We start from the raw sequence: 8,140 nt of genomic DNA, 5'->3' as shown, positions 1-8,140 counted from the left end.
AACAGAACAAATGGTGAACAAAAGGCTCAGGCAGTGTGGATGTTTTGTAACACCGTTTCATTTCTCAAGGGCTGCTGAACATTTCCGCTGCTCATAGCAACAAAACGTTCCTTAACGCAGACGAAGAGACACACAACCAGACCAATACCGAATGTGTTTCCTTGAATTTAAAGTCAACAGATCTTGGACTTTACGTTGCAGTGTCTTTTTTTTGCAGATAACAACCACATCTTTTGTATGTGTGTGTGTGTGTGTGTGCGTCAGAGTATTTAATAACTGCTAAGTATTTGCTATTTCAGTATTTGTGGTAGATATACCTATACATTTACCCTGTATGTAGAGGTATAATATAATAATAGATTAAATATACGGCTCAGTTGTTGCAGTTCAGTCAGGGTAGTTCTCTTAGTGTCCTTAAAACAAACAAACAAACAAAAAAAAATGCACAAGAACTCTATTTTTACGTCCAATCAGATGGCGAAGTTTACAGACGCTTCAGAAGCAAATCAACCAATGAGATAAAATACAAGCCGGAGAAACTGTTTGAGGAGCTTCGCATCGCATCTGAGGATTGACACCTAGATGTTCCCGGGTTCATCCGTCACGAGGACCAAGCAGACTCTTAATTGAGACAGGCGTGCCGGACGGCCCGTGCACAAGAGATCTGACCCCAAGCTCTCAAATACTCGACAGACTGTGACCAATCATAAAAGCACTTTTCGGAAAGCCAACAGATGAACTGTAGCAAACGACAGAGGACGAAAAGCGAAGACGTTCACAGATGATGCTTTTGACTACAGACGATCAAACACAAACTCTTCAGGCAATCTTCTGTGTTGTTAGATTATATACAACATTAACTGTTGTGTGTATATCATATAGGGCCTCTCGAAACGCCTCATTTGGAGTTCCCGTTGTTGTGCTGTGTCCATCGGTCTGCTAAACCAGTAGATTTAACAATTATTTAACTAAAGCTGTGGCTTCGTAGATGAATAGAGTGGCCAATGCATCACTCATGAACTAGAACGCCTTCATTATGACATTTATACACACGCACAAATTGAATAACGAGTGCTTTTATAGCAACGCCGCCATATCTGGTTCAAACTCCTGGGTCTTGTCCTTAATTTCTCCATCTTGGCTTTGACTTGATGTACCCTCAAAAATGTGAATATTTCTATTCTGGACAATCGCTATTAGTGGGCCGAGAGACAGACGAGTAGGGTCTTCATTATAGACGTCATCACTGAATGTCTTTTTGTGATTAATATTAGTTCACATGCAGTATCCGCGTTTAAGAATATCTGCATGATTTTTGTCTTTTATACAGGATTCATTAACGTACGCTACAGCACCTTTGGTAACTTTGAGGTCTGTGTTCAGTTAGACACGGCCGGATATCTTATATACTCCAAAAGCAATTCCACATGTTGTAATAAAACAATGTTGCTGACTACAAAAACGTGTGTTGGTTTATTTTTGTTTGTTTGTTTATGTTTTTGGTGTGGAAAGTAAATGTGGATTTTTTCAATTCTTTATACAGCAAGGATGCATTAAATGTAATTATAAACATTCAATAAAATGCAGTAATAGCAATAAAGCACAGCTTTGTGTAACTTTGTGTACAAGATCTACCTATAGCCGACCTTCGTCTTTCAATACTTCGCTATATTACCATCAGTAAGAACTCATTGCTTTCCTTCGGCTTAGTCCCTTATTTATCAGAGGTTGCCAGGGTGGAATGAACCGCCAACTATTACAGCATTTGTTTTATGCAGCGGATGCCCATCCAGCTGCAACCCAGTACTGGGAAACACCTATACACTCTCGCATTTACACACACACACTTATACACTAGGGCCAACTTAAGTGGTTCAAAATCTTTCATTAAAGTCATCCTAAAACCTATAAACAACACCCCTTCTTGCCTTAGGTCAATTTTGAAAACATTTTTGATCCACTTCAAATGTTGACTACTGTACACTGCATGTCTTTAGACTGTGGGGGAAACCGGAGCACCCGAGCATCCAGAGGAAACCCACGCAAACACTGGGAGAACATGCAAACTCCACACAGAAATGCCAACTGGTTCAGCCGGGACTTGAACCAGTAACCTTCTTGCTGTGAGGCAACAGTGCTAACCACTGAGCCACTGTGCCGCCTCAGAAAAACTAACAAGTTGAATTTAAAAAGAGCTTGTTGCAAAAGGGGCACCAAAATGCACAAAAAGAGCCAAACTCAAGATGAGGCAAAATATTCTGCACAATTAAACAAAATCTATCATGACTGTTATAAATAGTGACATGAATAAATGTTCACAGTATTACATTTAGATATGCAAGCATTGCATCAGATTCTTTTCTTTTTCATTTCTTCTCTTGGATGAATACAATAGAGCACAACAGTCTGCTACCAAAGGAATTCCACTCACTGTCTCTAAATGGAAACTGGCTTTTTTTCAAAGCTTAACCTTTAACCTCTTAAGGCCCAAGGTGTTTTTTACATGCATTTTTATTTCTCTTTGCTATTTGGGCTTATTAGAGCCTAATCAGAATAAAAATCTAAGTATCATCTTTTGATATGATGTACTTTTAGAAAAAAATGATGTCCATACATGTGGACTCGTGGTTCGAATTTACATAAAACTATTTTTCCTGAATTTTTTAATGCATATTTAACATAGAATTTAATTTTTTTTAACTTGCTTTAACTATCAGAGAGTAAAAACACCATTTTTCCCATTTTGGACCATTAAAAATGGGGTTTGGGACATTTCATATGCTGCAAAAGAGTTGCAGGATGACACCGTATGTCTGTAATAAAATATAAAAAATTTAAAGTATTATAAATAGCCACTTAAGAGCTAAAATGTGCTGTCCACAAATGTGGACACTCAAGGAGGTTTTGGACAATCCTATTCTAAGCTTCAAGATTGTATTGTATGTTTTTTGAAGAACTTATCAGTTTGTATTTGTTGGAATTTGTGCAGGAAAACTACATTGCCTATTATGCTGTACAGAAAAGTCCACCAATCAGAGCTTCGCTGAGCAAAGCCAGCCGAAAAACATTTAGCCCCTCCCTCTCTTATAAAAACACTGAAGAAATCAACATCGGTGTAATCGAGCTAACTAAAAATACTTGTTTTCTTCTATAGACAATTTTGAGGGATGTAAACAAAAACATTGGTTCTAACGTATTTCCTGTTTTACATTTTTACTTTTTATAGCTTCAAAGAATCCTAAAAGGTTCACATATTGATAAATAATGTTATAACAGCTGTTTTAATGTAATCATTGAATTGCCTCTTGTGACAGTGGGGAAACAATTTAACAACAGGCTGGAAATCGTCACGGGCCAATGACATCATCACATTGAAACGGTCTATGTTTTGCAATAAACTTGAAACATTAATTCTATATATTTTTAAAATTTGTTTGTGTATTTCACAATGCTTCATGAAATTATCTCAACACAATAAATGCAGATATAATAAACAAATTACATTCATTTGTTTATTCATTCATTCATTCGTTTATTCATTTTCCCTCGGTTTAGTCCTTTATTTATCAGGGGTCGCCACAGCGGACTGAACCATCAACTATTCCAGCATATGTTTCATGCAGCGGATGCCCTTCCAGCTGCAACCCAATACCGGGAAATTCCCATACACACTCATTCACACACATACACTTTGGCCAATTTAGTTTGTTCAATTCACCTATAGCGCATGTCTTTGCACTGTGGGGGAAACCGGAACACCCGGAGGAAATCCACACCAGCACAGGGAGAACATGCAAACTCCACACAGAAAATTCCAACTGGCCCAGCCGGAACTCAAACCAGTGACCTTCTTGCTATAAGGCGACAGTGCTAATCACTGAGCCACCCCAGATTAACAACATTTATTCATTCAATCGTTTTCTTTTCAGCTTAGTCCCTTTATTAATCAGGGGTCACCACAGCGCAATGAACCGCCAACTTATCCAGTATATGTTTTACGCAGCGGATGCCCTTCCAGCCACAACACAACACAACACTAGGAATCATAAATTACATGTTAAAGTTTATTGTAATAATTAAAGATTTGGATGTAAAGCAACAAACAACAATGATGGTTTTTGTAATAATATTGTAACCTTGCCTTGTGATATTTAATAGCATTTAATTGCTAATAGTATTCTGGTTAATTAAAGTAAATGGTTAAAAATTTTTTAACATATTTGACAAGAGAGATATTTCGATTCCAAAGATAAGTGTACAAATGATGAATGATGAACCTAAAGAATGACCATGGAATTCAATTGCAGCCTGCCAAGACTGCCCCTTCTTTCTGCCTTCTTTTAAAAACTGTTTTAATATCTTTCCTGGCCCTGGGGCAGCACAGTGGGTAGCAGGTAGCACTGTCGCCTCACACAAGAAGGTCGCTGGTTCGAGCCAGTTGGCACTTCTGTGCGGAGATTGCATGTTCTCCCCGTGTTTGCATGGGTTTCCCCCCACAGTCCAAAGACATGCACCATAATAAGCTAAATGGGTTATATGCACAGATAGTGGTTTTTCAGCAAACGATGAACTTCCGGTGAAAGCTTTATGTAACTATTTTCAATTTCATAAGGTTTCTTTTACAGCATCAATGTAATGTAATTCCAATACTTTAAGTTAAATAGACTTAAGCATTCATTTAGTTGTTCAAGTGTAAAAAGACATGAAAGATGCCGTCATTAGCAGCAGGTTAGCACAGAAATTCCATTGAAAATACTGGGGTAAAATTAATTTCCATATTTTAATGACATGGTGTGGAAAAAATATCATTTAATGCAGAGCTTCTTGTTTGGTCTGATACCCACTTTATATCTTATCTCAGCCTGGCAGTGAAGATCGCTTTTTTTTAAGTGATCTTAAATTTAAGCAGTTTTTCTAAACGCTGTGAATTTGTATGGGATGACAATTCACTAGAAGCCCTGGGGCTGGCTGACTGAAATAAAGATAAAAAGAGTGTGCATATACCCTATTGTCAATAGTGTATGTGTGTATGTCCTGGTCCTCCAGGTTGGGGGTTGAGTTTTGGGCTGATGAAACACCAACATGGTGCAGCTAAATATCAACTTTAATATATAATCGGCTCTGAGAGTAAGAGTAAGTAAGTAATATTTTTCCCAATTGCCAAACCTTTTTAAGGAAAAACTGTATGAAAATGTACATGTTCCTAGTTTAAAATGGAGAGGGAAATTAAAGAGCCCATTTTATAAAAAAAATAAGGTGGTCTGCAAAAAAACAGGAAATTTAATTCCACAAAAAAATCTAAACATATAACTGGAAAGAGAATAAAACTGTGATAAGAGACGATGTGATGGGTGAAAAAGAGGAAATTGAATTCCACAAAAAAATGATAAATTAATAAATAAATTCAGAGAATGCATCTGCGATAAGACGAAAGGACGAAGGCCAAGAGACAGAAAAAGTTTATAAAGAATCTGAACACATTCTTGCGAGTCTCCAGCAAAAGGAAATGTGAAAGAGTGATAATGAAAGGGAGAGACACGGAGAAAGTGTGAGTGCATTGGAGTCAATAAGAGGCTAACACAGTTTGGTTGCCATGGAGACACAAAAAGAATGAAATGCATTTTATGTTAGGTTGTGTCTCCTTCTCGCTCACTGAAAATCAAAAAGCAAAAAGCCTGTCCAAAATAGGTTCTCAGTGCACGGCCGCACAGCTCCAACACGTGCCAACGCTTTGAAAAGCTATTTGGTATGAAAATGGAGCAGGAAAATGGAACAGGGTATCGATAAATAACTAGCGTAAAAATGGCAGCAACATGCACACAAATTGCTGTTTACAAAAAAAACGTGCAATTTTATCACAGAGCTGCAGAGTCTAGTTTATCTGCAACGCATGCAGAAACATGCATGTAATCACACAGACTCGCCATTGCCAAAGTCTGCTTCTCTTTCTGCTCTTTCTCTCCTCACCTCTTGAGAGATGTTGCTATGGAAACTGGTTACAATTGATAACTTTGAAACATGAGTGAGGCACAGACAAGCTGCTGGTACAAACACACACACACACACACACACACACGCACACACATAGGCTTGTTTTAGAGATGCAACAATCTTGATTTTTCATGGCCAATTACCAGATCCAATTTTTTGACAAGGGGCTGATTCTCATACTGATTTTTAATATTTGCTTTAATATATATATGAATACATGGACAGTGTGTTTATTTGTTTAATGACAGGGTGAACAGTCTGCAGTGATATCAAATAGGAGGCAAACGCTCCTTTTTATCTCTTTAAATGCAACCCAATCAAAGGTTGTATATTAGATTTAAATTAGATTGTACATTTCATAAAAAGGTTTGAAATAACACAATGTTATGACTTGAGCTTTGTAATTATTATCTCTTATTATCTTTCTTGTTGTAGTGCTTTGGGTTTTAGAACAGTGCATTATTATTATTATTATTATTGTTATCTGCATAGTTGCGCCTGCTGCAGCATGATACAGCAACGAAGTCCCTAAATTATTATGCCGGAATGAGAGTTTAGCCATATTAACCTAGAAAATAGTGACCTTTTATTACTGTCAGTTTTAGTACACGATTTTTGAGAATTTTTTGAGTGAGATGCTAATGGTCTAATCTGATTCAATGACCTATGCTAAGCTAAGCTAAAAATACTTCCGCCAGATCCAGAAAACGGTTGAATGTAATCAAATAAGGTACAACTCTACAGAGTTAACTGTAGTGGACTTTTCATTTAAAAGGTGTGGTTTTATTTAAAGGGCACATATGATGAACATCAACATTTGTAAGCTGTTTGGACAGAACTGTCTGTATGAACAGTGTGTCCATTGTCATATTGGAGTGATATAAACACAACAAGTCTCTTTTTTAAAATTTCCTGTCATTAAAATAGGATCCAAATCCCAGTGATTTTGAGACCCACCGCAACGGGACGTCGGAGTGTGGTTTTCCCTGCCACAGAATTGATTGACAGGCGCCATGTTTCTATAATAACAACATGTATACACGTGTCCACAGAACATTTTTTTTGCAAATAAACTAGGATTAAAATATCTGTTCCAACTCTCTTTTACTTTTATAGACAGTAAAATCGCTTTGTAATCCTTAACCGATTTAATTACTACAGCCGTATGGTGTCAGTAAAACAAAAGGCATTTGTGTGTGACTTATCATTTCAGAAAGGCTTGAATAAACTCCACCACAAATACAAGAAATCTAAATTTTCCTGTCGCTTAAATAGTACAACATACTGTTAGCAATGCATATGTTGTGGTAAAGGTAGAGCAAAAACTTATAAATATAAAAATATGTTCCTTTAGATAAAAACGACTTGTCAAAATCATAAAGCTTACAGTGTTAAATAATGACTGAAAAACTTAAATGATCATTTTCAGTCTAAAATGTTTTCCTCTTGTATTTTATTCATCAGGAACATTGAGCTGCTCATGTTTCAAATACAACCATAATCCATACATAAATCAACAGAAGAAACTGTCAGGACCATGTTTAATCTAGCTTTTGGAAGATTTTCACTGATGAAACTAACAAATGATGATGATGACCCATCCATTTAAATCCAATTAAATTGCAGTTCCTGCAAGCTTCATTTCAACACAATATGGTTTGGAGCACTAATTAGCATTTTATTCTAATACTAGAATGCAGTATTAGATGCAGGATAATGCAGGATACAGTGAATTGGCATGTAGCAATTCTTATTCATATCCAATAATAGGGTATATGCCGAAGTTTGCTAATAGGACTTTTAATTGCCAGTAGGTTAAGCGCTTCCGGTAAACTGTATGCCATTGCAAAATCAGCGGGTTTAAGGTCTGTTTTCTTTAAAAATCAGCAATCTCCACTGGCTGAGTTATATCTGATATAAAGTGGGTCTCAGATTGTACAAGAAGCACTGCATTAAATTACATATTTCCCCACCATGTATTTATAGTATGAACATTTATTTTACCCCAGTATATTTAATGGAGCTTCTGCGCTATCGATTCTGACAGGCGCGTGCGAGTAAACGGCTTTTTGTCTTGTTTTACGCTTGGGTAACTAAATGAATGCCAAAGTCTATTTAACTGACATTACAACATCGATGCTGTAATAGG

This window comes from Danio aesculapii, chromosome 10, assembly GCF_903798145.1.
Source record: "Danio aesculapii chromosome 10, fDanAes4.1, whole genome shotgun sequence".
In the NCBI taxonomy this organism is placed as follows: Eukaryota; Metazoa; Chordata; class Actinopteri; order Cypriniformes; family Danionidae; genus Danio; species Danio aesculapii.
This window is presented reverse-complemented; position numbering follows the sequence as displayed.